Here is a 14499-nt window from a genome sequence, read left to right on the forward strand (position 1 = left end):
CTGTTGCTGCTGTTGCTGCTGTTGCTGCTGCTGCTGTTGCTGTTGCTGTTGCTGCTGTTGCTGCTGCTGCTGCTGTTGCTGTTGCTGCTGCTGCTGCTGCTGTTGCTGTTGCTGCTGTTGCTGCTGTTGCTGCTGCTGCTGCTGTTGCTGTTGCTGCTGTTGCTGCTGTTGCCTTTGTTGTTGTTGTTGTTCTTCTTCTTCTTCTTCCTCTTCTTCTTCTTCTTCTTCTTCTTCTTCTTCTTCTTCTTCTTCTTCTTCTTCTTCTTCTTCTTCTTCTTCTTCTTCCGAAGTTCATAACTTACAGAAATATACAGTTCTCTGATAGAGAACTGCAGAGAACAAATGGCTGAAGGTACCCAACCTGACGTGGTATATCTTCAATACAACTAAAACATTTGAGAAGAGGTGGGAAAATTATTGCCCATGGGACTAGGAGCTCTGCTTCGAGGTAGCACTAGTGTCTTTTATATAGGACAGGGCATTTTCATTCATGAAGTCACAAAAGTTTGGTCCCATAAAACAAAACCTACTCAATGGCACTACTAGTTAACAACATTCCAGCGTGGGTGGAAGAAATCTCATAAGGCTCCAAACCTTTGTACAATATATATATTTACTCAATACTACTGAGAGACACAGAGAGAGAGATAGAGAGAGAGAGACAAAGAGACAGAGAGACAAAGAGACAGAGAGAGACAAAGAGAGATATTAATCTTTTTCAGGGATGAACTTTCTGATAGGTCATTCATTTCCAACTTGTTAGCTCTAGATACATACAGATAGAACAACACTAAATTGATTATGTATACATATATATTTACATATACATATATATACACACATATGTGTGTGTATGTATGAATGTATGTATATATGTTTGATTGGATGGCGGGCCATGAGAGATACTGGAGAGGAAAAGGGAGGAGATAATGATGCAAATATAGTATATTCATGTATAAAATTATCAAATATTGTTAAAAACAGACACGAGTTTTGACTGCTGTCTCAGGTAGCCTACAATCAGCATGTCCTGCATTTGGTAAACTGGAGATTATCTCACACACATCACAAAATTATGTGTCCAGAGACTTCAATGGTAAAACTACAACATGAGTAGCTTATAGTATGCAGTATGCAGCAAGCACTGGTTCCTCTTCTGATCTTATGAGAGAATAGAACTCTTGACAAAGCAGCCTTTTGGGCACCCCTCCTTATAAAACTCTAGAGATGGTGAGGCTTCACATAGCAATAGCTATAGGATCTCACACCCATGCTCATCAAAGCCAAAGAGGCATCTACTATGGTACTGACCTAGCAGTACAACTAAGAACCCTGACCTGTATATTCCTTCTCCTATTTGAACTGATGAGAAAATACATAAACAAGCTGGATAGGCAGTCATCCCCGCATATGTAACCTATCATAGACATCTACTGTGGAACTCATGTCAGTTATCTGTCTATTTCCTATCAAAATAGTTGCCTAGAGAAACGAAGCAATGTACTGACTGGCTGTCCTCCCTTCATGCTTAATGAGTAATAATGCTTATCATTTAATTCTCTGTAAGTGGCCAAATCTTGTCCAGCCTTCCTGTGTCCATTCCTCCCTTGAGAAAGCAAACAGAAGGAATGGAATTGTGAGACCAAATTTGAACCAGGCTGGTTTAAACTTAAAGTGGCCTAAAACATTTGACTGTAGATACTTCAGTTGCCTTGGCCAATTTTCATAATGGCTCAAAATTCTACTCTGCTACTCCCCCACCCAAGGAGAAATTGTTTACACACCGACCTCAGCAAATCAGGGTTTCAGAGGGAAAAGAAGTCCAGACTGTTTCTTGAGTATGCTAGTCTGATAGTTGCTAATTTGCATTTGAGTCATCCTGTCTCTGATGGCTTTGCTGACATTTCTACTGTCTGCAACAGATAGATTTATGGTGTGGCCAGTTCTGCTATAACACTTGTTTTGAAAACATAGTTGATGTATTAGGGAACAGCTTGGACATAAATCCTGTTTCCTTTAGCTTATGCTCAATTTCCTGGGCCAGAAAGTCTGGGAACATACCGATGACTATCTATTGCATATTCCAGTTCTGGAGGAACATGTGAAAAAACCCCAGACATGCACACATCCCAAGAACATTCTCAGTGCCTCAGTGTACCCCACATGCTACCCCATTGTCTACCCATCTCTGAGCAATTCCAATAAAACCCATGTGGTAACCTCCCTAAAGCTCACTTGCACAGACTTTCACATACTCTGACACCTCCCAAAACTCACCTTTCACATGCTTTGACTCTTGCACAATCACTTCTACAGTTTAGCTCATCTCCTGCTACCTGCTCTAAACCAAGTTCTGCAGGCCAGTTCACCTGATGTCATCCTCTCAAAGTTCACTTCTGAAGAGGCTACGTCCCCTGTGAGCTCACTTTCACAGCAGATAGGTCCCAATACTTGTTTGAGGTGACTTTTTTTTATTGCAATGTGTGGGATACACCAGGTTCTGTTCTTTTTAATGTATGTATCATGGATGAAATGTTTCTTGTGCCCAAACCTCACATTTCTCATTTATGCTGAGGTACTTGCATAGCATGGCAATTGGAGCAACTCAGTGTCTTGCTGCAGCAGAGCTGTTTAGACTACGAAAGGATGTAAAATTGTTCTGATCCATCTCTTGTAGCTTTTAATCACCACCCATGTCTTCATGTAGACATTTGACTTGAAGGTGCCTCCTACTCATCCATGTCTTCTTTCAACATCCCTATTGCAAATTGCAGGCACTAAATTTGGATTGTCTAATGCTCAGGGGCCAAGAAAGACATTGGCAGGAATTCTTCATTTTGCATTGTAACCAATCCCATTTGGCTAATTCAGTCATGTCACAATATCATGCTCCAAATCTTCTATGGGACAGGATAAAGCCCCCAATATTTGGACTTTCCTTATCTGTGCAAGTCTTCCCTCTGAGGGCAAGATAAGGGCATTGAACTCTAAAGAGCCCTTTGCCTCAGTTTCCCACTCCATATGCCTCAAATTAGAGTTCACACCTGACTCAGTTGGAATTGTGAAGGCTTTCACTAGCTCTGTTCACGGAAATTGCTAAAAGAAGATGAAGCAAATGTCTCTGATGGTGAGCTGCTGTGCCTGCCATCTCTCAAGTGTTTCTTACATTTCTTCCTCAGGCTTTCCTCAGGTTCTCCTTTTTGACTCACTTCTTGAGGTTCAGGCTGAAGATCTGTCTCATTATGCTCTCTCAATGAACAGAATTCTTGGTTTGCTTTTGTTTTAGACAGGGCATTATGTGTCTCAGGTTTACCTGGAATTCACAATATAACAGGATGATTTTGAATTTCTCATCCCTCTGTGTCTACCTCCTAAATGCTGGGATTGTAAGCATGGATCACCACATTTAGTTTATGCAGTGCTGGGGTGAAACCCTTAGCCTCATATATGCCAGACTAAAATATCTGTCACTATAGCTTTGGAAATATCATGTCTCAAGTCAAAATTTCCTTGGAGAACTAAAGTCCAAACATCTACATCAGTAATGGACCGGTCTACTTGGCTGTGAAATGCCCATCTTAAACTAACCATCTCCAAAGCCAGAATCGGCTTGAACTGGCTGGTTTTGTTTGCCAACTTAATAAAAACTGGAGTTATCACAGAGAAAGGATCCTTCCTTGAGGAAATGCCTCCATGAGATCCAGCTGTAAGGCATTTTCTCAATTAGTGATCAAGTGGGGAGAGCGCAGCCATTGTGCGTGGTGCCATCCCTGGGTTGGTAGACCTGGTGTCTTAGTTAGGATTTTACTGCTGTGAACAGACATCATGATCAAGGCAACTCTTATAAGGAATACATTTAATTGGGGCTGGCTTACAGATTCAGAGGTTCAGTCTGTTATCATCGAAGTGGGAACACGGCATCATCCAGTCAGGCATGTTGCAGGAGGAGCTGAGCGTTCTACATCTGCATCTGAATGTTGTCTGCATAATACTGGCTTTCAAGAAGCTAGCATGAAGGTCATATAGCCCACAGTGACACACCTGCTCCAACAGGGCCATACTTTCTAATCCACTCCCTGGGCCAAGCATATAAAAACCATCACACTTGGGTTTTATAAGAGAGCAGACTGAGCAAGCCAGGGTAAGCCATCCAGTAAGCAACACCTTTCATGATCGCTATGTCAGCTCCTGTCTCCAAGTTCCTGCCTTGTGTGAGTTCCTGTGCTGACTTCCTTTGGTAAGGAACAGCAACGTGGACGTATAAGCTGAATAAAACCTTTTCTCTCCAACCTGCTTCTTGGTCATGGTGTTTCGTGCAGGAATAGAAACCCTGACCAAGACACTGCTTTTGCCAGGTTATTTATTTTCACAGTTCTTTCTCCAAATATAGGTAAAACTCTGCTGATCCTTCCCAGATCAGGTACCTTTGCACTATGTAGGGTCCACTCACTGGTTTCTCATAGAGACTCTGGCTTGGGCGTGTTTTGTAGACAAAGGCTTCTGTGTAAGACTTTTCAGGTACAAGGAAGCAATGGATGTCCAGAAAAAAACAATGTAGTTATTGTTGGTCCAGACACAGAGAGATTTTTTTCCCTGTTCTTTTTTTTAATTAGATATTTTCTTTATTTACATTTCAAATGCTATCCCAAAAGTTCTCTATACCCTCCCCCTGCCCTGCTCCCCTACCCACCCAATCCCACTTCTTGGCCCTGAGAACTTTTCTAATATATTGGTTATAAAATTGAAAATTTTTTTATCTCTTTTAGAAAGCAATATAGAATTATCTGCCCATAAGTTCCTCCACAGCAGATGTGTAATGTAGAATTAAAGCCAACGCTTCTTATTGAAAGTACTTAAAACTGCATTGCTTGTGACTATAATTGTGTGTGCCTCTGTCTATATTCATACAACCCCCCACATTTATCCTATAGAAGATGAATGCCACCACTTAGACTTGAAAGCAGGCAGACCAGTTTAATCAGTTATGTGATTCAAGACCATCATGGGAAACATGAGATCCTGTTTCAAATGCAAACAAACAAAACCAACAATAACTGTAAAAAATGTACTGTAGCCCACTCATGTTATAAATTAAATCACTGTATACCAATTTAAAAAAACAGTGAATTTTATGAAGTAAATTTGAAGATATTTCTACAATGAGCAAAAGAAACTAGGAAAAGATTCATCTGATATGTTAAATATGTGTCATTGGTGTTCTTGTCCATGCTTTTATGGGATTGATTATGAAAATGACCTCAGGAAGAGAAAATGTAGGAGATAATTTTACATCTTTGTTCTTTCATGTAGTATACATTCATAAGTACTCAAGAAGCTTTGCTCAAAAGTTATTTTACTTATGAAAGAGTTGACTCTCTCCATGCCTATTTCTCCCCCTCCCCACCCCTATCATTCTTTCTCCTTTGCTCCATCTCTGTTACTCTCATCCATCCATGTCAATATTGCTCTGCCAGTACTCATGCAATGTCTGGGTATCCTTGCACCCATGTCTCCATGAAGACATCAACCTCATCTTCTCACCTTTCTCATCAGCATTCTGTGAACATAGGACAATGCCTGACCCACCAATGATGGTTCAGGCTCTGCTCTTGAGTAGTGCTGCCCTCTCCATTGTTCGTTTTCCAAGCTACATCGAGTAACGGGATGTTTACAAATGCCAAGGTCTGTTATGATTGTCTTGAATTATGCTGCTTAGCATTCTTACCTGGTTTATTTCAGGACAGATTTGTGTATCAATACTGTGCTCTAAGTGAAGCCGTTCGCTAACACCTTTATTCGATTAGCTTCCTGCTAGTCTTCATTTTTCACTGTTACTGTTGGTTTTGTTTGTTTGCATTTGAAACAGGGTCTCATGTTTCCCATGATGGTCTTGAATGACATAACTGATTAAACTTCTGGTCCTCCTGCTTTCAAGTCTAAGTGCTGGAATTACTGGTGCATACACTGATGTACAGCACAGTCTTCTCTACATGCCATGTCTCTTTCATGGGGCATGGCAAAAGATTTGTGAGAACTGTCTTGTTGCTGGATTGGACATTCTTCTACTATATTAGTAGTCCTAAAATTTGGGGACTGTACTTCCCTTGCTCGTTACCCAGTGACTGAAATAATCCTTGCCAGTACATGGGTGAACTTCAAATATAAATTTATTAGAAGATGTAAACTAACTTAGGGCCTAAAAGAGGAAATATTTTCTTACTAACAGAGCATGAATGGATTGAGATTTCTAAAACCTCACGTATACATCCACAAAAACATGAGAATATTCTGCAATATGTGTTTATTTGTGAGGAAGTGATTCTATTAAATTTAATTGCAAAGCATGTACACTGGGAATCCTCCATGAAGTTGAGATTGTCTTAGGCATAGACAAAAATGGCCTGTAACAGGATATGAGCTATACAAGACAGCAGTCTGGGAAACAAAAAAACAAAGCTTTTACACGTGTCACTACAGTTCTCAGAGGGCATGGAAGGAACATTCCTTAGCTTTGCTGAGGTCTCTCTTTTCATCTATACAGCTGAAATTTCCAAATAACAGTAATTAAAGAACAGATCTAGAGTCCAGATTAAACTGGACCTGAAATGTCGTATATTTGTCAACATCTCTAAGAAATCAATGAAATAGTCCCATCCAAAGGTTGTGACCAAACAAGGTCTTTGCAACATTGGGAGACCTGCTAGCAAAACAGGATGGTGCTGCCTGACCTTCTGGAGTGGTGAAGGATGCTTAATCAGCTTAGTTGGTAATTGTTCACTGAACAAGAACATGGGTAAGAATGTAAAAGGGAAGAAATGTAAGAAATAACAGCTGCCAGCTGCCTTTCTTACCCTGTCAACAACACTAATGTTGAACATTTCTGCTATTACAATATACTTCTTAACATGGGCATGAAAATAATGTATTCTATAAACCACAGTTCAATGTTGCAACCCATATAAATATTAATTCTAGAATAAATACTACAACAATTTAAAGTCATTATCAAGACATTAGGCAAAGTACTCCTTTAGTCGAGTTTTTCAATTCATGGAATACTTAGATTGGAAAAATCAGTTATAAAATCAGAGATATCTTTGAACGTCTAAATTCTCCCTCCTATGTAGCTTTTCAATAGTTTATGTGTACTTTGTTTGTAAAACTGAGAAAATTACTTTATTACACGTTGGAATGACAAAACTTTAAAAATGTATAAAATTCCATGCATAAAATAAAGTCTGTACTAATATTATAGAAATGTGGCTGGACGCCATCAGCCCATGTTTAGTTCTTAAGTGTTTATTGTTTAAATATTCAACTGTTTAAATATATATAGTCTCGTATAACCAGAGGTTGGTTATAGACTTAACAGGAGGTTTTGTTGTTACTGTTTTAGAGTGTTTGTTTTGCAAGCTAAAATATCTGATTAAATCAAATAGAAGGGATTTCATTTGGAGGTTAAAATTTTAGTTTGGTGAATGTATTCGATTACTGAAGAATTAGAAATAAGTTAGACACAATTGAAAACAACTTGGCTGGAGATGTCTGGCGTCATTTAAAAAATACCGGCGACTCTGAAGTCCTTCACCATGATGAACTAACCTAACCACTATTTTTCCTGGCCTCATATAACTCAGTTAAATAGGTGAATGCAGCACTGGACATGATGTATGTCTATAATCCCAGCACTGGAAAAGAGGAAACATTAGCGTTCTGAAGTTTTGAGGCTAGTTTTGTCTACATAGTGTCAAGCCAACCAGGGCCATATATCAAAGTCCTGTCTCTAAAATAAAAATAAAAATGAAAAATACTCATAAAAAGTTTAATTGACTTATCATGAATCACTTGATTTTCCTTTGGTCTGACAGTTTTGGGTCCTTTGAATTCTTCTCTTATCAGTATCACCAACAGAGGAGGATATCTAGATGCTTTCTCTTATGTTTTTGCTTGTGACCCTAACTTTTAACAGCCAAGCATTCTCTCCAGCCTGATACTTTCTCACGTCAAAGCTCAGGGTGACCCAAGTTAAAATAAATATTTGTTAAAATGGCATTAAAATGACATATATTTGCTTTCAAACAAAATGGGAAGAAAATGAATAAAATTATTTAAGGAACAGAATGAAGCTTTAGTTTCAGGGTAAAAATTTGAAGGTGAACCTAACAAAGAACACACAGCCAGTGGAGCAAGACTTCTCAGTGATGCTCAGCAGATACCTCAAAGTAGCTAGCCTTGGAGGTAAGCTCTAGGCCCTGGGGATTCTGGTGAAAGAAACTCACAGTGACAACACCAATACGACAATTTTTTCCAAACTGCAGATTACAGGTATAACTTCCCAGCTAAGGCCTCCATGGCTTCTATGTCACAGCTGATACTGCAAAGAGAAGAGGAAAACTCATTCTTAGTATTATTGTGGAATAGCCCTGTTCAATAGGGAAATGGCTTGGGTGGGGAATGTCCTCATGAGCTCATATATATAAACAACTGTCCACGAGCTATAGAGTCTTTGGTGTTTGAGGTTTTCCTGGTGGAGATAGGCCATTGCAGATGGGTATTGGGGTGTTCTACCCCACCACACTTGGCCAGAGTTCTCTCTTCTGGTTTTCCTATGCAGTATAACAAGCTGTATTCTCACCCGTGCAGTCATGGACTGGCCTGTTCCTAGTGCTGTGCCTTCCTTCTTGTTCTTGCTATTTCTCTGTTGATGAAATCAACACTACGATGGGAAGCAACTTGAGGATGCAAGGGTTTACACCATTCACCAGTTACAGTCCATCATCAAGGGACATGAGGGAGGAACAGGAAGCAGAACCCAGAAAGGAAAAGTGCTTCCTGGTTTGTTCTCAGGCTCATGTTTGTCTACCTTTCTCAAACTCCAGGTCCACCTGTCTAAGAATTGCATAACCCATATTGGATTGAATCCTCCTATCGATTAACAATTAAAACAATGCCCAGCTAACATAAACTGAGTGGAGGGATTGTATAAGCTGAAAATATTTTATTTTTATTCTGCTTAAAAATATATAAATCATATAACTATAGTATGTTTGACATATGGATTTCATTGCAAAACACAAATTATATTTAAAAACAAACAGAAAAAAAACAAAATAAAATAAAAATGAAGTCTCATGCACAGTACTAGAATCCCAACTCACATAGAATTTGTGACCTTGTAATAGCATTATAAATATCGGAATAATTTCTGCTAATAAACTATTAATGGGATCAGAGTATTTAAAAGGATGCGTAGCACTCTGATACTGGAGTCAATGAAGGGGTGGGGACCATGCTGAGCTCCTCTGTCTGCTCCTTCCTGTGGAGCACTCAAGACCCAGAAGCACTTTGGGGAAAAGGGACGTCTAGGTTTCCAGAATAAAACCTGTCGCCAGTCCCTCAGTGTCATTCCCAGATCTCACCGAGCTCCTTTGCTCTGTGTTCCATGTCATTTAATTTTTTTGTTCTGTGCAGCTTGTATCCCAGAGGCCAGCTCCAGTTATGGAAGCAGTTTAGGGGGCTCTGTTAAAGCAAACAGGCTGGGGACAAAGTGACAAGAGGCTTCTTTGGCTTTGCTTGCCTGATGATGACATTGATTTATGGTGGTGCCTACAGCCAAGCCTGGGACTTTTAGGCCACCGTTCTGATGTTGTGAAAAGGCACCAGGGGTCTTTTGTACAATGTTTCTGTGTTAACCTGATAACATCCCTTGGGGCATAAAGCACTCTCCTTTCGACCACAGTCACAGTAACATCTGAAAGAACGTTTGTGGCCCTGACCAACCTGTGTTCACTTTTTTTCTAATCCCTCAGAGCTTTTTCTCCTCTGTTGGAAGAGCTCCTTGTGCAATTGATGACTGCTTTTGTATTTACTTCATTTGAATAAGCCATTTCAGCATATTCTTTTCTTTCCTATTCATTTACACCATGGAGTTCAAGTTTACCATGCTCATGGAACTACAGATACAGTCTTACATAGTCATACTTTCATGGCAGTAAGAAATTGGCCCCAGAATCTCCTACAGATACTCAAGTCAGAGAGTGTCTCAGTATCTAACACAAAATGGCCTAATATTTACACGTAACTTATTGATACTTTAAATTTTTTCCAGATTGTTTATAATGCCTAATATATTGTGAATGTTATATAAGTAATCACTATACGATTTAGAGAATAAGTACAAGAAAAGGTTCTGTACAAATGTATATGTGATATAATTTTTGGTTTAGTCTACAGATTTGAAGTGTATGCACATTAGGTGAAAACAGTATAAAATTCATTTCCATGTACAAACGCATACTCATAGTTATACACTGCTCAGATACACACACACACACACAAACACACACACACACACACACACACACACACACACACACACACACACACCTCACATAAACTCATATACATGCACTGCTCAGGTATTCTCATATACACACACTGCTCAGATATGCTCATACATGCATTGCTTAGGTATACTGATATACAAACTGCTCCGGTATACTTATATATACACACTGCTCAGGTATACTCACATCATACACTGCTCACGTATATTCATATACATGTACTGCTCATGTATATCACAGACACACACTGCTCAGGTATATTCATATACATGCACTCTCAGATATACTCATATTTATGTACTGCTCAGGTATACTCATGTATACATACTGCTCTGGTGAAGCAATCCTGTTTGCTCATGCTTTGTGGATTTCCTTTGCTATACTGAAAGAACAGAATAAAAGAGTTGAAGAGAATTATTTGGACTCAATCATGTGTGTTATTGAGTATGAAGAGTGGAGATACAAATATACTGGGGTAGTTAAGCATACAATGAAGGCTTTTCTTTTGTGAAACCCTTCTGAAGTCTTTCAGTTAGTGGCTGAAAGGTAACAGAGAGGGAGAGGACGCATTGTTCTAATGAAAGAAACAAGAAAAAAATCCTTATTAATACTTGATTAGGACTGACTTTACTTCTAATGTAGAGCAATCTAATTGCCAATTAACTTGGCCAGTTTAGTCAGATATTTTACTAATATAAATGTTACATATGTCAAAACTTTCACTGAGTTTTGTTTATGATTATTATCATTCAAGTAATTATGAGGTATTAAGAAAGGAAAACAGAAGTCCAGGAAGAATGAGACATTTATCATGGGAAGAGTTAATACAGAAATGGGCATTGCCTTAGGCTTCAAGAAGAATTCTGGAGATCTTAGAATTAGAAGTGACTATACTTTGGCTATAAATAAGTCATCTTGGTTGAGGCAGTAAAGCCAGGATTGTGCCAATTTTAACAAAGATCTTCATGTCACATAAAGTCAGATCTAAATCTAGAAAATACAATATATTTTCTTTTACTTTTGTTCCATTATATTCATTTGGAAAAATATTAATGATAATATCTTATTTATTTTTCTAACCAAGCGATCAAAAAAGGAGTATTCCTGTGTGGTAAAAATGTGATAAACACTTGTTGACTATATTGTGAATTCATTTTAACTTGTGAAATTTGACAGTTTACATGTGAGTTCTCATATATCCAATCCTAAGCTTTATGAAGAACATATCAGAGATTCATTTTGAACAAACAATGCCCTAGCCTCAGGTTTTTAAATTTATATTTTCCTGCTCATAGATACTCTCTACAACAAGAAACAGCAGAAGTAATGGGGAAAAATAATCAAATTGTTTTTACATTGCTGTACCTTCCCCTTCTACATCTTCATCTCCAAATGCCACCAGGAGATTTCTCACTGCTTGGAAGATAGATGTATAATTGATAGTTAGATACATAGGTGGACAGATAGACAGACAGACAGATGCTAGGATAGATGATACCTGGATGACAGAAGTTAGATGACAGATTACCGATGAAAAGATGGTAGATGATACATACATTTGGATGATAAATAGTTGGACAGAGGATAAATAAGCAGATAGATGATAGATCAACGATAGGCAAATAGATGATAAACAGACGTTACTGTTTCTGAACACACCCAAGAACCTGCTCACGTTTTATGTAACAGATATCCCAGAAGAAACGAAATACTAGATTTCTACCTGTACACAACTTTCTCGCTGTTCTTGATTCTCACTCCTCTCTATCCCCAGCATCATAGCAGTCATACTATGAACAACTCCACGCAAACCCTGCCTGGTAGCTTCCTCCCGTCCAGTCTACATTCTTACTCATTTTCAACACGGCCTTTCCCCTGAATCTCTATACCATCTTTAGGAGGACACACAGTCTCAGTCCTCAATCTGTTGATCTGTTGTTAGCTCACCTCTCCACCTTTGATTTATCTTGCTGCTGCCGGACTGCTCATTTCCTCATCTCTATTTAGCTGGACATTCCATGTGCATGCTCTGTCTGGTGAATATTTATTTATCTTCAAATCTCATTTCACATGCTCAATACAGTTAAACTTTATGAAGTGACTTGTCCATCTCTGTATCTAGACACACAATTTTTTTTTTTTTTTGCTTTTACTGGCCCCATGATATAATTTATAGAAGTCTACATGACTGCCCATTGAAGTAAAAACATCACATGATGCAGGAATCATTTGCATGCACATTTACCTGCTCTTGCTAGCTCTGAACTCTTTGGGAGTCTGTGTTTTATATCTTCATGTTGCTAGCTAGCACCTAGTAGAATCACTGTCACAGGGCAAAGGCTAATTGTTTGTTGAAGGAGGAAAAAAAAAAGAGTGACCATCTTCCACTTACTCTCATCAATACAACCCAGTAAGGAAAATTACTTTATTTCAGGTCTATAAACCCAACAACTAGGGGGCTGAGAAAGTAATATTGCTTGAAAGCTCAAGGCCAGTCCACTCTAGAAAGTGAGATTTCATCTCAAGACATCTACACATATGTGTACATGTGTGTGTGGTTATATATATATAAAATAAATTTAGCTCATATTTAAATACATAATACATAATATACTCTCCAGGTATTAACTTACATATGCAATAGGATTCCTCTTAGATAAATTACTGAAAAGAACTATTGTCATTTTGACAATGTTAATTTGCTGTACTTAACAGAAACAAGAAGACAGGAGAGCCCTGGCCTTTCAATGTAGCCCACTATGACCTTTCAATAGACAGCCTGTATTACTTTAGGGTAAAACTTTGCTTTAGCATTGCTTTTTACTACCCAGAATGGTCCTTGTAGCGAGAGCAAATCACAGAAAACAGAAGCACTTTTCCAGAATATTCAAGGTGAAAGAGAAAGCAAATGGCAGGCCAACTCTACAGTGCTAACTATGGGACGCTGTATGAGATGCAAAGCCAACAGAGCCACATTCCCCTAGACTTTCCGGATAGCACAGCAGTGCTTCCGCGCTGCCATGAACACAGATTTGTGACGTGAGAAACGCTTGGCAGACAGCCACAGAGTAACACCAGATTCCATGGTTCCGTTTAGCTCTATTTCGCTCAGATTTCTTAATTTTCTCATTTCCCATTTCAGATGTGTTAAATCGGGTGTTGGAAATAAATCACTGGAACAAGATGTTTGAGAACGCCATTTCCTTCTCCACTTTGTCAGAAGTGCATTCATGTGTGATCGCACACACCAAAACAGCTTCCTAGACTGTAGATATTTGAGGATTCGAGTTAATGTGAAGATGATACAATTCTGATTTTTCTCTTTGGGGAGGACTTGAGGAAGCAGCTTGAATATGCTCCATTACTTACTCAGAATGGCTTGCAGGGGAGACCAGAAAATTCTCTAAGTCGCTAGAACAGAATGTGGCCAGTTGTCTAATAATGAATCTTGAACCTTGGCCACTTGCTCATTGCCTCCTAAAGGAACGAAGCGCAGGTGGCGTGATGCACATTCTCAGTGATAGTTGTAGGGACTTCCTGTCCTGAAGTTCAGCCTTCACGTCTTAGCTGCTGCTTTTGGTGTCCTCTGGATTAACTTAAGCCTGCTCCCCTCCTACTCCATATGTAAGTTAACTGGGTGACCATGCGTTTTCTTCCAGGAACACAGCCAGAGGTGTCGTGGATAAAGGTTGAAAATGAAAAGTTTAAAGGAAGATGTGTGTGTGTGTGTGTGTGTGTGTGTGTGTGTGTGTGTGTGTGTGTGTGGCGGGGGAGATGAGTGACTACCAAAGATTCCAGCTGATAGAGGTCCAAGAATTTTAAGGACACAAATAAGTCTATGTCTTTTAAAGGGCAACCTTATATGAGAATTTTCTGGCAAACAAGTAAAACATGTGGTTGAATTCAGGGAGCAGGCTATGATTTAGTGCCTTCATAGAGTAGGTCAGAGAGGTTTCACCACAGCTCAGAGTAAATGGTTTACTTAAGAGTCAATGCCTGTGTTTTCTGACATGGAAAGTCAAAGTTCTCAGAGGTCACATGCAAGGTTGAAGAAGTTGATACGCTAAGTGTTGAAAGCCAAAGCATGTCCATTTTCTCAATTATCACAGCTATTCTTTAAAGTTGGGTTTGCCCTCTAACTTTATATGCAAGA

This window comes from Mus musculus, chromosome 13 (genome assembly GCF_000001635.26).
Source record: "Mus musculus strain C57BL/6J chromosome 13, GRCm38.p6 C57BL/6J".
Classification (NCBI taxonomy): domain Eukaryota; kingdom Metazoa; phylum Chordata; class Mammalia; order Rodentia; family Muridae; genus Mus; species Mus musculus.